The sequence below is a fragment of the Camelus dromedarius genome, chromosome 29, assembly GCF_036321535.1.
Source record: "Camelus dromedarius isolate mCamDro1 chromosome 29, mCamDro1.pat, whole genome shotgun sequence".
NCBI lineage: Eukaryota > Metazoa > Chordata > Mammalia > Artiodactyla > Camelidae > Camelus > Camelus dromedarius.
Genome location: NC_087464.1, coordinates 5,253,178 through 5,271,208, shown reverse-complemented (window position 1 = coordinate 5,271,208; position 18,031 = coordinate 5,253,178). Strand labels below are relative to the sequence as shown.

At 41.5% G+C, this 18,031-nt stretch overlaps 1 protein-coding gene and 1 non-coding gene across 7 annotated transcripts in view; both read left to right on the top strand.

Moving 5' to 3' along the window:
- Positions 1-18,031, top strand: part of TJP1 (tight junction protein 1) — a 234,821-nt gene that overhangs the window by 45,086 nt on the left and 171,704 nt on the right. The window lies entirely within an intron of this gene.
- Positions 16,398-16,499, top strand: LOC116149459 (U6 spliceosomal RNA). The gene has a single exon (XR_004133071.1). It is a non-coding gene; the product is annotated as a U6 spliceosomal RNA (small nuclear RNA).

Here is an 18,031-nt window from a genome sequence, read left to right as displayed (position 1 = left end):
AGCAGGCCACTGTCCATAGTGAGTGTTAAACGTACTCTTAGAAGTTTGTGATTTTCAATATATGCTGTTTTTTAAAAGTGGGAGAATATTGAGCATCTTTATATGGCAGAGGGGAGCCTTTGAAGGTACCAGAGGGAGAAGGGAGATAGATGGAGGGTCCGCTGCTGTGGGGGTGGGAAAAGGGAATGGAATTCAAAGCACAGAGCAGTTCCTCACCCTCACCTCCCAGAGAGGAGGAGCTGAATAGCTGTGTAGAGAGGTAAGTTGGGGGTGGGAGGTAGCTTCTTTTTTGAAATGGGCATTGAGACTGCGAGTCGAGAAAGAATTCTAAAGAGAAGTGAGGATGTGCCATTGCTACTGCAGGATAAGAGGAGACGGAACGGCTGGGAACGTGAGGAGGGATGGCCAGGCAGCGATGGAGAGCTGGCCTGGCCAGTAAAGGAGGGAGTATGCACAGGAGACAGGGGAGGATACAGTGGAGAAGACAGTCGAGAGAATGCTGGAAATGATGGCCCCCAGACCAGACTGACAATGCGAAGATATGAAACCATCAGAAGGGACTGGGGAGGCTGGGGGCCTGGGTGCAGCACTCGAGAGCTTTGGCTTGAGTGCTGGATATAGGAATTAAAAAAGTTGTCGGGGTGACCAGGACCCAGGGGTGGCTTCGGCAGTAGATGGTTGGAATGGAGTGGGGGTCAAGGTCCTTCTAGAACTGGTACAGCCAGGAATTTTGAAGTCGTTTGAAATGATCATGGGGGGATGAAACAGGCTTTGGCGTCTTCAGCAGTTCCTGACTGTCCTTTCCTAAGCGTGATTAATGCTGTTCTAGAGAACCTTGTAAAGCCGCCAGCATCTCACTGAAGACACAGGAATTTTAAGAGAAAGCCTGACAGCAATTGCTGAAAAGGATAGGGGCTTAGAGTGCCAAGTAGTCACTGATAATTAGAGCAGAGGAGGTGAATAAAACATGTAGAAGGTAAATATAGAGTTTAAAATTGCCTATAAGGCAAAAGAACGTGTGTATGTATGTGTGTGTGTGTAACTGAATCGCTATGCTCTCCACCAGAAACTAACACAACATTGTAAAAATTCAGTTTCAAAAAAGAGTTTAAAACTGAACAAAATTTGAGAACTTTGAGAATAAGGAACCTCTGAAGGAAGAGAAAAGAAATGGTTTGTGGAGGCAGTTTCAGCCAAATGGAGAGTTACATGCTCAGAGTTAAGGGCCTACGGCGGCCTACGGTGTCCCGGCAGCAGGGTGGGGGCTGGTGTGCAAAGGAGCCGAGGGTTCGTGTAAGTCCGTGGAAAGTGGAGGGAGGACCGCGGGCACAGTGTTTTGTCTGTGGCTTCAGTTCTGACCATCATTTTCTAGACCCTCTGGCATTGGTTTGCTATGACCGCACAGACTTTCACACTTGGCTACCTAATTAATTTTAACCTACGGGAAGATAACAGCTATTTCAGAAATTACAATTATCGAACATTTTGGAAACCCACCATCAAATGAAAAATCTTTGCAAGCTCTATTTACTTCCTGAAATCACATCACCTCTTCACATGCTACCTGTAATAAAGCTCAGTAGCTTTCGCCTCTGCTAAATGTCTGTATTGGAAGTTGAAAGCCAGTCTGGAAGTTCCAGGTGTTTCAGCTTGTGGGCTTTAGTTATGTGTACACATTGTATTACTCATAAGCTTGAGATCTTTTCTTAAGGAGTAATTGAGGAGGTCAGTTCGCAGTCTTGTTTCTCCAGTTTGTGGGGTTGACGGCGCAGGGATGTCCATGTTAGTGTTTGAACTTGGCATCGTTCAAGGTGGGGCTGACTCTGATGGGCGAGAAGGGAGCAGAGAGGCTGTGAAAGGGGCTGGGAAGGCCACGGTGACAACCCACCCGACTGCTCCGTCACCAGGGAGCAGCCTCTGTATAACTTAATAGAGAACCATGAACCATCACATTCTTGTGTAATCACTGACGCTCAGGAAAACATGGGTTGGGTTAGTTCACCTTGAATTGTTTAGCTTTTCATTTTGTATCTTAAACTAGCAATTACGCGGCTGACCACATAGCACAGAAACACTCATTATGTGTGGCATTCGCCAACAGTGTGGATAGACACTATCAAAAAATACTATTAAAATCAGGCAATACTTTCCATCTCTTAAGGAAACAAAAGCTTGTCAGTCATTGATGTCAGTGATTAGCTAGTTTTTAAAATTCCCCTTAGCATCAATTTTTATCAAGTTTCTCCCAGACTTGGTTCTTATGTCGTGAGTGACTTAAAGCAAAGATGTAACGAGGGGTGTTTTTTCCTTTTTCTTTGTATTTCTAGTACGCTCTTGGATCCAGCTTAATGGAGATGCTTCTTGATTTACATAGAATTTTGTCCCTTCCAGACCTTGATACTCAAATCACCAGGTTCACTTAGCTCTAAGTCCCTCCACACAGTGTCCGTGGGGACATCTTTATCATGACACCTGTCCTTTTCTCCCGTTTTGGACACCAGGTCGTGTTTCCTCTTTCACAAGTCCGTCCTCCCCACCGCCCTCAGGCTTCTGTGTCCTCTCTCTCCCCACACCTTCAGTCTCTCGGGGGATTGGGTTTGTCCCCGAGCTAAGCAGACGCCTGTCGTCCTGAGCACCCCACCTTCTCACATTTCATCCCTATGAGTGGTGCTTGCCGTATGTTTTCGTAGATCACCTTTCTCAGGTCAGCGAACTCCTCTTCTAGTCTTAGTTTGCTAAGAATCCGTATCGAGAATGAGTGTTAAATTTTAAAGGGTGCCTTTTCTACACCTATGGAGATAAAGCGTTTTTTCTCCCTAAATCTTAATTGACATGTTTGTGTCCATGTGCTGAATTACACAATTCCCCTGTTGCCTTTTCTAGTATGAAACTGTTTTCATGTTAGTTAGTTGGATAAACTGTGCTTGACGATGTTGTTATTTAAGACTTGGTAAAACTGGGCTTTCTAACATTTTCAGGAAGATTTTTTTACGTCTGCATTAGGAAGTGAGGCGTTCATGCCATTCTCATCTGCTTTGGTTTCTGGGTTTTCCTAGCATCACTGTGAGGCGGGAATGATTCCTTCTTTTCCTGCTCTCTGGGGTAGGATGTGTAAACAGAGATTTATCCACCTCTGGAATGTTTGATGAACTTGTCTGAAGTGTCATCTTGGGCTGGCTGGTATCCAGGGTTTTATGTGTTTGCTTTTAATATGTTTTGAAGGGGTAGATTTTGAACTGCTGATTCAGTTTCTTTAGTGCTTCTAGGTTTATTCAAGTGTTACATTTCTTCTTGAGTTAATTTTGATGTCTATCTTTCTTTAAAAATGCCCATTTTCCTCCCCAAATTTCAGTTGTGTTTGCATAAAGCTGTCCATTGTATTGTATATTTTTTAAATGTCAACCTGTATGTGTAATTTTGACCCTTTTTTTGTTCCTGATATTGTGTGTTTATTCCTCCTATAATTTTCTTTAATCTTCTCAAAGGGCCAGCTTTCAATTTTATTGCTTCTTTCTATGGTTTTCTTTAGTTTCATTATTCTGTTATATCCTCTTTTCCTCTGCTTGAGCATCCTCTAACTTTCTGAGTTACATGTTTAGATCATTAGTGTTCAGTCTTTCTTCTTTTCTAATAAGCACTCAAAAGACCAGATTTCTCTCTAAGCAGTGATTTAGCTCTTTCCTATATATGTCAATATTTAGTGCTTTCGTTGTCATTAAAGTTTTAAGTATTTTCTGATATCTTTTATGGTTTCTTCTCTGACCTACGATTATCTAGAGCTATGCTCACAAATTTCCAAGAGAAAGGGCACAAGTTGATTACCTTTTTACCCTGATTTGCGATTCCATTGTTGTAAGATACTGTAGTCTGTGCGATAATGAGTCTCTGATAATTGTTGAATTTGCATTATTTGCCTAGTGAAGTTAGTCTGTTTTAATGTCTATGAGTAGAAAACAATGGGTTCTCTAGTCAGATCTTATATTTCCTTTAGATCAGGCTTATTAGCTGTTATTCAGCTTTTCTGCACTTGCTCAATTAATTTACTGAAGTACGCACGTTAACTACGACCGCTGTGATAGTGGGGTTGTCCGTTTTTCCTTCTGCTGATCAAGTCTTGCTGTTAGACGTTTACTTGTTTAAGTCCCTTGACGTCTACGTGCCTGAGTTCCTGTCGGACGTGCAATCTAGACATAGAATTACTATACATTAGCTTATGCGTATGTTCCGTTTTATTAGATGACACAAAACAGTTTTCTAAATTGGCTTAAACAATTTATAATCTTATTGGTGGTGCACAAGAGTTTGTGTTACACTATTTTTAGCAACACTTGGCATTATCAGTTTTTTTAAATTTTAGCCATCGTAGTTAGGGTGTGGTAATAGCACCTTGTGAGTTTAGTGTGCATTTCTGCAATAACTAATGAGATCAAGCCTCTTTTCATATGTCTGCCGGTTCTTCTTGGTAGCGTCCAGTTCTCTGATGAAACATCAGTCTTGTCTTTTATCTTGCTGAGCATAGTAAGCAAAGTTATTTTATCCTTTGTGTTTCGCCCTCTAATATCCAGAGTGGTTGTGGGTATTCTATTGCTTCTGGGGTTTTTTTTTTCCCTCATAAAGACTTGTCTTTGTGTCTGCCTGGTTATTTTTTATTGAGTGCCTGAAAAATGAACAAATTTAAAACTAGACTGAAGTCTAATCCTCTTCCAAAATGGGTTTTTGTTTGTTTGTGCCAGGCACTTGGCATCTGTAGCAGTCTGGGAACACCTCAGTCCAGCTTCAAGGACAGAGATGATTCGGCACTAAGCTACAGTGCCTGTGATTCCTGCTGATTTCTGGTTCACGTCCAGAATCCCAACCTTAATTAAGACGGACATGCAGTCTCCCTGACTGTGGTGGGCCTGGGACTCCAATTTCGGTCCCTTGATCCCTGGATGGAGTCACAGTGCTGCTCAGCCACACTCCAGAGTCAGAGGACAACCCTAAGGCGAGAGGGGGCCCCAGTATGCTTGGTTCACCTTCCTGGACCTCCATCCTCCGAGGATTTGTTTGGCAATTCTTTGCCATCTTGCTGATTCTACGATTCCTTCAGGAAAATGTCCTTTGTGTTTTTCCGGTGAGGTTCAGAGGGAGGCTTGGTCTGAATTACCTAGACCACTGCTCCCAGAATCTAATTTCCCCCGATGGATATATTTTTCCTCTTTTTCTTCTTAGCCATGCTCTATCTGTATATGTCTCTCTGGACTTTGCGGGGCTTATTTTTTCTTTTTACACAATCTAAATTTTTATCCACTTCAACGACACATTTCATTTATTTATGCTTATCATGATTCATGATGTATTTAGATATACCACCATGTTTCTCTGTGCTTTATATTTACTTGGCTTTCTCTGGGATGTTAATTTCTTTGGGTCTCTCATTATCCATCACGCATATGAATTCATTCCTTATCCCAAATAATTCTTGACTATTTGATGGATCCCTTGGTTCTTTGTGAGATTTTAATTGTTTGTGAGAATGAGGACAAAGATTATGCAAAAAGGCCTTAAAAAAAAAAAACCTCAGCTTTGCTCATCAACTCTTACCTTGCTCTTGATGCTTCAAAAGTACACAAGTATGTCTTTCTTTCTTTCGCTTCCTTTTCATCCTTGTTTCTTTGGTTTTCAGTAAGATCGTGTATTCTGAGACTAGAGTTGGTCCCCCCCTTCTCAGGGAGTGTTGTGGCCAAGGCAGAGTGAGCTAAGCCCGCTGTCCTGGCTGACAGGTCCTCCCAGGCCAGCCCAGCTGGCCACCCATGACGGTGGGTGAGATGGAGTGACCAGAAAGGCAGAACAGAGGGGGACGATGAGGATGGGGCTGGGAGCAGAAGAGGCTAATTCACTTTTCACCTTCCACTCTGGGCTGGTCAGGATCTTCCATCAACAGTAAAAACCACTGAACTTCACCCTTTCTATGGAGAAGTTTTATGATGTGTGAACTAAACCTCCATAAAGCCATAAAGAAGGAGGGTCTGTTGGTCAGAGAGGTAAAGGCGAATGTGTCAGAAACTGCTGACCAGCTCGTGAGTTCCAGAAGCCCGCTGACTCAGTGTGACAGATATTTCCAGGTACAGTACATACAAGAAGAAACGTGTGTGTGTGTGTGTGTGTTTATAGGAGTGATTTCCTGGGCTCTTGGAGAATGCTGTGGTTTAGAGGTTGTAATTATTATGTCCACAGCAGCAGGTCAGCATCACTTTGTTTTTAAATGCTGGGTTTTTTTTTTTTTAATGGAAAAGGAGGGGGCATAAAAGACAGGTGAGAGAAAACATTCAATGATGGCCTTACAGTGAGGTGCATGTGGTCGTGCCTCCTCAGGGTAGCTGAGAAAACACGGCCCTAGAAATGCTGAGCAACTTGAGGTACAGTGACCAGGGCAGGAGGGAAGTAGAGCCTGGTCTTAAGGGACCCAAGTACCCTCCCTCCCTCCATGCGCCTGCGACAGATTTGCCAGGGTTGTTAGGCAAACCGCCCCCCCCCCCCTTATTCTTGAAGACTCAGTTGCTGTCAGAGAAGGGTGCTCAGCTCAGGGGAGACTGAGCAGATTCCCCTCCAGAACTGAGTCGCGGAGGGAGGAGGGGGATGGGAGAGGGGCCGTGTGTCAGACCATGATGCCCTCAGTTTACAGGAAATACGGCAATAAGCGGTAACTGGGTCCAGCTGCTGCCCTCAGTTTACAGGAAATACGGCAGTAAGCGGTGACTGGGACCAGCGGTTGGACCCACGGGCCATGCTTTTAGACAAGCGATTCGAAATTGTAGTCGGGCCTGAACTCTAATTGTATGTGTGGCAGAATCAGCTCTCAGATTATTTTCTGTGCTTGGAGCAGGTTAAACAGGAAGATGCTACCAGAAGCCGCTGGCCCAGGTGGGTACCAGCCAGCAGGGCTCCCCTGGGTTAGCTTTGCTGTTCCTGCCCTTGAGTGCTGGGAAACTCCCTGCCTCTGCATTCCAGTGAGAGCTAGAGGATGGAATTCAAGTGCAGTGAGTGTCCAGGAGGAGCCTGGGACGCCTGGCAGGCCCTGACCCCGGCAGCATTCCTCACATAACTGCAGGTGCAGCAGACTTGTAGACAGGGCCTGGGGTTACACCTCTCCAGTGCAGGAGCGGCCGGGTAAACCTCATGGTCACATTTCTGGGGAAGGGGCTGTGATTGCCCACCCCTTTCCCAGATCAGTCTCTGTCCCTATGGTTAGGCAGTGTGGTCAGCTTACCCTAACACAGCAGTTTTCAGGGAAGAGTATGGTATTTAGAGAAGACAGTGGCTGTCCCCCCACAGCAGTGTCATAGATATCTCTAATGTACGTAACAGGGATCACATGATACATACACTCTGTTTATATTTCACTTACATTTATATTCCATATTCTTTGAAGATATTTTAATGGCTTTTGCTGTTCCTTATTTGGACATATTACACTTAATTGATTCTTTGATTATTGAACATTTAGATAGCTTATGCTGGAGAGGGTGTGGAGCAAAGGGAATCCTCCTACACTATTGATGGGAATGTAGTTTGGTGCAGCCACTTTGGAAAACAATATGGAGATTTCCTCAAAAGACTAAAAATAGGCCTACCATGGATCCAGCAATTCCACTCCTGGGCATATATCCAGAGGACACTCTAATTTGAAAATATACATGACCCCAGTGTGCATAGCAACACTACTTAAAATAGCCAAGACATGGAAGCAACCTAAATAAATGTGCATTGACAGATGACTGGATAAAGAAGTTGTGGTATATGTATACAATGAAATAGTACTTAGCCAAAGAAAAGAATAAAATAATGCCATTTGCAACAACATGGATTGACCTAGAGATTATCATATTATATGAAGTAAGTCAGATAGAGAAAGACAAATATGTGATATTGCTGATGTGTGGGGTCTAAAAAAGATACAAATTTTATTCACAAACCAGAAATAAACTCACAGATACAGAAAACAAACTTATGGCTACCAAAGGGCTGGGGAGGGATCAGTTGAGAGTTTGAGATTAACAGATACTCGGTGCTATATATAAAATAGATAAACAACAAGGACCTGCTGTATAGCACAGAGAACTATATTCAATTTCTTGTAATAATCTACAATGGAAAAGAATATGAAAATATATATATATATGTGTATGTATGTATAATGTATAACTGAATCACTTTGCCATACACCTGAAACTAATATTGTAAATCAACTATATTTCAGCAAAAAATAAAATAATATGAAACATTAAGATAGCTTACGTTTTCCCCCAAATTAAAAAATTATTGCTTTGAATATGAATGTCTAAATTTATATCTCCTTATGATAGATTTCTAAAGGAGAATATTTGAATCAGCGGATGAGAATTGTTATTCTAGCTGCTGGGCTGTATTGTCAGGTGGCCTTCTAGAAGGGGAGGAATAGATCAGTGTAGAGCTAGCTTGTTGCGTCCAGACAGTGAAACTCACATCCATATTTGAATAAACAGGTAAGGTGTATTTAGCTTTCAGGATAGAAGTACTGAGGTGGTAAAGGGACATTGCAAAGATATTCAGCATATAGGACGGCTTTTGTTTTTTAATACATCGATTGAAGTTAAATCTACATGCCATACAAGTCACGCATTTAAAATGTACCAGTCAGTGGCTGGTAGTATGTTTAGAGTTGTGGACCCGTCATCACAATCAATTTTAGAATATGATCATGTCCCCTCCAAAACTCCACTCCCTTTAGCCACCACCCACCATTCTCCCATTCCAACCCTTCCCTCCAGCCCGAGGCAACTGGGATCCACTTTCTGTCTCTGACAATTTGCCTTTTTGTACATTTCGTATAAATGGGATCCTGCAAATTGTGGCCCTTGGTGTCTGGCTTTTTTCACTTAGCGTGATGCTTTCAAGGTTCATCCCTGTTGCAGGATAGTCAGCGGTGGGGTGGTGGGTAGAAGGAGAGGGTATAGCTCAGTGTACTTAGCATGCACCAGGTCCTGGGTTCAATCCCTGGTACCTCCATTAAAGTAAATAAATAAATAAACCTAATCACCTTCTCCCCACCCCTGCAGAAAAATAGAGAGAATTTGGCTTTTTGGAGCTGAGAGGAGAGCTTTGCTTGGATCAGCAGAAGGACCTGTGAGTCGTGGTTGCAGGAAGGTGGGGGGCGGGGCGTTCTGGAGCAATGACAATGAACCTATAGTGGCACCAAGTTCTTTGTTATGCGACTTGCTCTGACTTCCTTATGTTTCTGATGGCTGTAGCTGTAATCCTCTTGCAGATGTACAGTAGTTTGTTTACCCTAGCCATTGTTTGTGGATATTTGAGTTCTTCCTGGTCTTCACTCTTTTGAACAGCGCTTCACATGCATCTTTGACTATGTATATGATTGTCTTCTGGGGTAAATTTCTAGGAGCGGATTTGGTAGTTAAAAGGGTGTGGTCCATTTACATTTTGGTCATTTATGTTTTTTCATTTAAAGTACATAAGATTGGAAATTTAGAAGTTTAGAATTTTTATATAGTCCAGTATTTCCATTTTTCAGTATTTCCTGCCACCGCCTTATGTTTAATTAAAATTGTAATGGTACCTTTTTATTACGGTTAATTATCATTATTCTACTGCTAACCTGTTTATTATTCCATTATCCTTTTCTTTGTTCTATTACCATTTCCTTTCCACTACTTCTCCTGGGGCTTTTGATAAGCACTTAATGTCTTTTAAAATGCCACCTTCAGTGTTAACTCTTCAAAATATTTATTCTTCTCAAGATACAAGGAACTTACAACCCTCAATTAGACATTTTCCCACACAGCTAACCCTTGCATTTTCACACCAATTAATTCTTTTTACTTTAATTTTAGAAGACTCTAAATTGCTAACTGAAGATTTTCTTAGAAACTTAAAAACTATGGCCCTTTAAAAATACACTGTTTATGTGTAGCCTCAGGGTAATCTGTTCATTTACAAGCCCAAATTACTGAATATCAGATTAACAGACTGCAACTTTTGCTGAGTTTTGCATTAACCTCCCGTATTTCCATCTGGGAAATGTTTTCTAATATTTCTAATTTTTTTTTTAAATTTCTCTACTACTCGCTGCATTTTTCCTAATTTTCCTCTTTTCCCTGCTTTGGAAGGAGGGAAATGTTGCATTCTTTTTTGTGCTCCCTAGAAAAATCTTCCTTTTTATTACCTGCTTTATTCTCTGCCTTATTGCAAGTGGTCACGGTGAAAAGGGCCTGTCTCCAGCTCTGAATGATAATTCTCGAATTTTCTAGCTGTGAAGCTGATAGGTAATAACTGAATAAAGAGATGACTAAGACCATCACATAGAGGTACTAGTATGAAGAAGCTAGTAGAACAAAAATACAAAACTTCCTGAGTGCCAAAAGAAACACTCGAAAAGGAAAAGTAAAGAAAATGAACCTCATAATATCCATTAGGTGTGACAGAAATCAGTCATATGAGAAATGTAAATATGCCTGCGATCCTATGAAAAGATTCTCAGATGGCTGAAGTACACAGGCACACCGGAAGTGATGGAGAAGCGTGAGAAAGAAAGGATTGGGGAAGATGTACCAGCGAAACACATGTAACAAGAAAGTCTTGATATCAGACAGAGACACCATATAATGCTAAAGGCTATAATTTACGATGGAAAAACTGGTCGTTTGTAATAGCTATGTTCTTACTAACACAGAAGCAACGTTCCTAAAGCAGGAATTATAGGAGAGGAGAGAAGGAATAGCACAGACTGTTGACCAGGGCAGTTCACACACTCTCTCTGGTTTACACAGAAAGTTTGTGAGGATGTAGATGGCCTCGGTAAATAGCCAGTTTGGAGCTCTGTAGACATGTGCTCAGCTGTGTACCCCAATAACAGACAGTGCACCTTGACTTCAAGGGCACATCGCTGGGGGACACTTGGCGGCAGGCCAGTGATGTGGGTTGGTAAAAAGAATTTTACCAAAGGCAAGAAAAAGCTTAAGAACAAAGGAAAGTTAGAAAAAAGAGGGCATTAATGAACTCATCTACAAAACAGAAACAGACTCTCAGACATAAACAATCTTACGGTTACCGGGGGAAAGGGAGTGAGAAGGAATAAATTTGGGATTTTGAGATTTGCAAATGTTAACCACTATATATTAAAATAGATTTAAAAAAAAACAAGTTTCTTCTGTATAGCACAGGAAGCTATATTCAATATCTTGTAATAACCTTTAATGAAAAAGATTATGAAAATGAATATATGTATATACATGCATGACTGGGACGTTATGCTGTACACACAGAAATGGACACTTTGTAACTGCTATACTTCAATTCAAAAAACAATTAAAATTAATTTGAAAAAAAGAAGAACAAAGAAAATTTAATACATTTGCTGCCACAGGCAACAGCGGGCCACATCGGCAAGAGATGCCTGTGTGTCCGAGTGTGACGTGCAGGGTCTTTTATTGGGAAAGGGGCTGTGAACACAAAGGGATGGGAGAACAGATTTCTGATTGGCTGTAAGTGAGGTAAGGGGCTTTGGTATATGGGAGGATAGTGGATTTACAACTCCAGTGAGATGGAGATACGGGCTGACACAAGCAAGGTAGTGGAATTTATGATTCGGATAAAGAGGAGATACGGGCTGAGACAAGTCAGCCTGAGCTACAGCGAAGTTAGCCATTTCCCAGGGCTGTTAATTGTGCCAAGGCAAACACATTAGGAAAGGGTGTACTTTGTTTTTTTGACGGATTGCAGACAGACATCTGAGAATCCAGGAATGGGGGTCGCAGGGCCTCAGCAGACACCAGTTGGCACTGCACACATGGTTCGGTATACCCGTTGACCCTATATTAGTTGATTGTAAAAAACTTCAGATGATTTTGAAAAATAGAGATAAGTCAACATTTTCCAAATAAAATTAGAAATTAATAAAAACAAAGGCTACTTTCACAGCAGTGTGGATATACTTAACACTACTAAATTATACCCTTAAAAATGGTTAGGATGGTAAATTCTATGTTACTTGTTTTTTACCACAAGTTTTTTTAAAGCCTAAAAAAATAGAGTAACAGAAAGCCCGACTACCTGGTGGAACCAGAAAGAAGAAAGGTTGACCTTTAACAAGTCAGCGTGAAATGGGGCAGACCTTGCCACCATACAGATCATGTATCTTCCGGCACCCTGAGCCCCAAGAAAAGCCATCACCTTTAAAAGTCACTTCTCTAACTTTCCAACAGATAATACCACCTACCTTTAGAGTGAAGATTTATTTAGAATTTATGTAAAATGCCTGGTCAGTTCAAGTTTAAAAAAAATAATAAAAATGATTTCATCCTTCAGCGTTTTTGCCGTTAAAACAGTCCCATAAAGTGGACTAGCAATAAGCAGTCCAGCGTGAACCCCTCATTTTCATTAACATTCAGAGACGATACTAACGCGAACATCAAGAGGAAAATGCGTAAACTGGTCACAGACTCTCCAGATGCCTCTGCTTTCCAGTCCAGGAACAGGTGGGGAGGAGCTTTTCAACTGAGGGCCAGTTTATTCCAAATAGAAAGCAGAAGTAATTATCACTTCCCGTGCAGCTATAGGGTAGGGTGTAGACTGAAAACAAACCTGAGAGTCAACGCCCTACTCAAACAGATAAGGCTACAGAAGCCCAGAGAGCGAATTGGTCCCCTGAATGTCTTACAGCTGATTAGTGATGGAGCCCAGATTTGACTTTGTTTTATGTCAGGAGTCTATACCAGGAGCATCTCATCTTTGAGTAAGACTAATAGGACCAAGAGAAGAAGGCTGACAAAACACAAAAAAGATAAAGCAAGTATAAATAAAAGCAAGTCTTCCTGGGGGAGAGTATAGCTCAGTGGTAGAGCCCGTGCCTAACATGCATGAGGTCCTGTGTTCAATCCCCAGTAAATCCATTAAAAAAATAAGTAAGTACATGAAACCTAATTACCTCTCCCCACAAACAAACAAACAAAAACCAAATCTTCTTTATGTGAAAATTTTTAGCATGGAGTGAACATGCCCATCTGTTCAAAGGTGCAGTCTTCAATAACAGTTGTTTTATTTATTAAGAAGACTTTTCAATCCAGAACATTGAAAACTTGTAAATAATTCTTGGATCAAAAGGAAAACATGAACAAAACTACAGATTTCTGAGAAAATAACAATATTAAAAATATGCTGTATCAGAGTCACTGTGGTTGAAATAATGTTTAGGAAGATTCACAGCATAAACAGCTGCATAAATAAAAATCAAAACCTAAAAATGAACAGAATGAACTAAACATCATATTCAAAACACTGGAGAAATACCAAAGTAAAAGAAAACAGAAGGCATTAATATAAAAGCTGAAATTAGCTGGTTAGTAAACAGAAAAACAGAAGACTTCATAAATCAAGAATCTGGTTCTTGAAATCAAGATCAAGAAAAGATAAAAACTACTAGCCCACCTGATTAAGAAAAAGTTGGGGGTGGTTTAGCTCAAGGGTAGAGCAACTGCTTAGCGTGCCCAAGGTCCTGGGTTCAATTCCCAGTGCCTCCATTAAAAAAAAAAAAAAAGAAAAGAAAAAAATGGGGAGAGAAAATATATATCCAAATAAGGTATCTCAAGGGAAAAATAACCATCAAAACAGAAGAAATTTAAACTAAAGCAAGAGATTACTTTGCACAGTTCCATTCAAATATACTTAAAAACCCAGGTGAAATGGGCAGTGCTTTATGAAAATATAATTTACTGAAAATTATCCCAGTGGAGAAAGAAGATCTAAAGGGCCCAACAATACATGAAGTAAGAAAAATTGCAGAAGAACTTAAGTACCATGTCCAGGTGGTCTCATAGGGGAATTCTTCCAAAGCTTCAAAGCTGATAATCTCAGTACCACTTAAACTGTTCTAGAGCCCAGAAAAAAGAAGAATTTCCAAATTCTTTTCATGAAGTGAATATAACATTAATACTAAAATCTGATAAAGATTTTGAGTAAAAATGTTAAGTAAAATGCTAACAAATATAGCCTGATGGTAAGTTAAAAAGGTAGATTATGATCAAGCAGAGTTTATTCCAGGAATTCAAATGTGATTTATTCATCCATTCATAGAGTTCATCAGAGTAGGTCAGTGTGTTTAAGAGGAAAAATTATTTATATGAACATCTCCATAGATGCCAAAAATGCATTTAACCATATTTAACACTCATTCCTTAACAAATGCTCCAGAAAGTAGTAGCTCAGTGTGACTGAACATTCTCAGGTGCACACAAACACACACCCCAAAGTCAGCATCTTAGTGGGGAAGAGCTGGAGGCTCTCCTTCAAAGTCAGGAATGTGAGAGGCCTACAGTTTAGAAAGAAAGAGTGAAAAATCTTCTCGGTTTGCAGATCTTAAGGAAAAATCCAGTGAGATTAAATCTTAATTGGAAATATCACTATGAACTGATTATTTTTTACTAAAAATTTTTTTTCCCTAGCTCTGTTTACAGACCAATCCTACAAGCAGTGGTAACTGCAGCCGTGAACACACCTGACACACAGACTGTAGCATCTGATGTAGCTTTCCATGGCGGAATGGCTGGTTCTGGGTTGGGGGCAGGGAATAGTCAAGATGATGCTGGAGCAAGCACTTCACAATGCCAGAGAGTGAAGAAGTCACTAAAGACTAGTGGGATCATGTCAGGAGACACAGGAACCACCATGAAGGGTCTCTCATTGGACAAAGATGGGGCAATTTGAGTCACACACACATAGAAATGCAATTATTGGGGGGAGGGTGTAGCTCAGTGGTAGAATACGTGCTTAGCATGCACAAGGTCCTGGGTTCAATCCCCAGTACCTCCACTAAAAATAATAAATAAACCTAATTGTCTCCCCCCGCCAAAATACAATTACTTAAAACACTAAGAATGTGTAAAATTCCATGCGTTTATAAGAACGCCTTAAAAGAGAAAGTCTAACAAACCACTCATTGGACCCTAATGGATGACTTCAGAATGAGGTTGAGAGCTTTACTCTGAGAGTCAGCAGTGAAAAGGAAAGAACTATGCCTTTTGCCTGCCTTTTGCCTTATCAGCTGTATTACAGGTAAACAGATCACTGTAACTCATAAGGGAAAGTTGGGTTTCAAGAATTCCCACTGGTAGCTGTGGAAGGGATGGAAGGATTAGAAACTCCTTACTGTACAACCCTTGATGAATTCACAGACGGGGGCGGTGACTGTTGATGGATGAAACCACCGGATGGAAGGTCGAGGTGGGGGGCAGTCTTTGCTGCATGGAGTTTGGGCGGTCACCACCTCCGTCTGCTGCCGGGTTCCTAACCGAGGTGTCAGCAGGTGGGTGCAGCAGGAGGCACAGAGTACTGCCTACGAGGTGTATTTGCCTAAGAGTGTGCCCAGAGTTAATCACGCTTCCAGAGCTTAATTCTATTTGCAGAAGATATGGGAGGGAAAGGGAGACATTAAACAAATGACACCGTGAGGAAACTAGCAGACACATCCAGAATGTGGGTCAGCTGGAAGCAACACGCAGATTAATGGTGTGAAATAAACAAAGGTGGGGTCAGGCTGACTCCACGACGAAGCAGCCGGGAAACCCATGTGGCTCCAGGGAAAAGACAGGTGGACACTGTTTGGATCCTGTTTGAAACCCCTTTGGGGAAGAACACATTTTTCAATCAGAATGTTTTTATCATGGACTAAAATCTTACACGATAGCAAGGAGTTATTTTTAATTTTGTTCTATGGGATAGTGACATTGTGGCTGCATTTTGTTTTGTTTTAGTTTTATTAATTGAAAGATAGTCAGTTACAATGTGTCAATATCTGGTGTACAGCATAAAATCCCAGTCACACACATATATATATATATTCATTTTCATATTCTTTTTCATTCAAAGTTATTATAAGATATTGAATAGAATTCCCTGTGGTAGCTATGGGTTTTTAATTCCACATTTTCTAAAGAGATGTGTTGAAGAACTGAGAGTTCCTTTAAAGAGCTTCAGTGGAGAATGAAAAGCAAAAGAAGAAATGGGATAATGAAGCAACTATATCCAAATCTTGATGTTGTTGAGTCTGAGGGAATGGGTTTCTCATAGAGTTCTTTCTCCTCTTGAGTAGATCTAAAACACTTCGTAATAATAAAAGATGTATAAGCTGTTGAGAGATGTGCTCCATCAAAATAAGAGGGGACTGAGCTATCTTGGAAGACGCAGGCCACAGAAAAGAGCTCCAGCACAGGAGAGATGCAGTGAGCTCAGGGTGGGAGGTAGGTCCCCCTTTTCCTGCTGGACATCTGGCTTCTCCGCTCCAGATAAGCTCCCTGAAGGTGGCGGTTGCTTGGGCTATTTCCTGCCTCTGGTTCCCCGATGCCTGGCCCTGCTTGTTTTTGGGGAAGGTGCTGATGCAGCACATGTACTAAAATCGGAACGACGCGGTGAAGACTAGCATGGCCCCTGCATAGGATGACTTGCAGATTCGTGACATATTCTGTGTTTTCAGATGGGGGATGTCTTAATAAAAAATGAGTAGCCAGGGAGGAGGGTATAGCTCAGTGGTTGAGCACATGCTTAGCATGCATGATATACTAGGTTCAATCCCCAGTACCTCTGTTAAAAAATTAACAAATTTTTTAAAAAATTAGGATTCTAGGAACAATATTTAAAAAAAATGAATAGTCACCAGAGGGGAAGGGGATGGGGGGAGAAATGGGTGAAGGCAGGTAATTGCATGGTTGTGACGGTGACTGGACCTACTGTAGTTGTCACTCTGTCTTGTACACAATTACCAAATTACCGTGTCATACGTCTGCAATTAATATGATGTTATATACCAGCTCTACCTCAATTAAAAAGAAAATCTTTGTTAGAATTCACCTGTGAGGCCCGCTGGTCCTGGACTTTTGTTTGTTGGGAAGTTTTTGATTTCTAATTCCATCTCCTTACTAGTAATCAGGAGGGGAAAAAATGAATAAATGGTGGAGAGCCCACAGCTGGAGTGACTTGCGCCCAGTGAGCGCTGTGCTGCCTGATGCCCTGAGTACAGACAGGAATGTCTGGGTTCGGTACCCGAGGGTTTCCAGAAAGTGACTGCTGCTCTGCTTCCAGTATTAGCTCTATGGACTATAATCTGGTTTTAATTAGTGGGGTTTTGTTGTTGTTGTTGTTGTTTTAGGAGTTGTAAGCTTTCAGAAAAACTGAGCAGAGAGTACAGAGTTCTCAAACATCCCCCCATTTCCTCTACTGTCAACATCCTGCACCCGACAGGTACCGACGGGTAGAGTTGTTGAACCTACACTGACCCATCCCCATCACCCAAAGCCTAGAGTTTACCTTAGGGTTCATTCTTTGTGTTGGTCGACCTGTGGTTTTGACCAAATGTGTAATAACACCTACCCACCATGTTAGTGTCACACAGAACAGTTTCTGCTGCCCCATAGACACGCACTGTGCTCCACTGGCTTAATCTGTCCTCCCCTGCAGCCCCTGACCACTGATACTACTGTCAGCATAGCTTGGCCTTTTCCCGGAATGTCACATGGTTGGAATAAGACAGCAGCCTTTTCGGATGGACTTCCTTCGCAGCAATGTGTATTTAAGGTTCTTCCATGTCTTTTCGTGTATGGACAGCACACTCCTTTTTGGGGGGGTGGGGAGGAGATAATCAGAGTTATTTATTTATTTACTTAATTTATTTTTTGATGGAGGCATTAGCAATTGAACCCAGGACCTCGTGCATGCTAAACACATGCTCTCCCACTGAGCTACACCCACGCCACCCCAACCAGCCAACTTCTTTTTAATGCCAAATAGTCCGTTGTCTAGATGGACCATAATTTATCAATTCACATACTGCAGACCACCTTGGTTGCTTCCAAGTTTTTGCAGTTGTAAACAAAGCTACACACACACACATACACACAGAATGTGTGTGGTTGGTTCGTGACCCCTGGGATCTCTGCTGGATGCGGGAAAAAGAAATGATGGAGAAGTGGGCGGTGGTTCAGGCTCTTGAGATCTTCCTGAGGTGGAA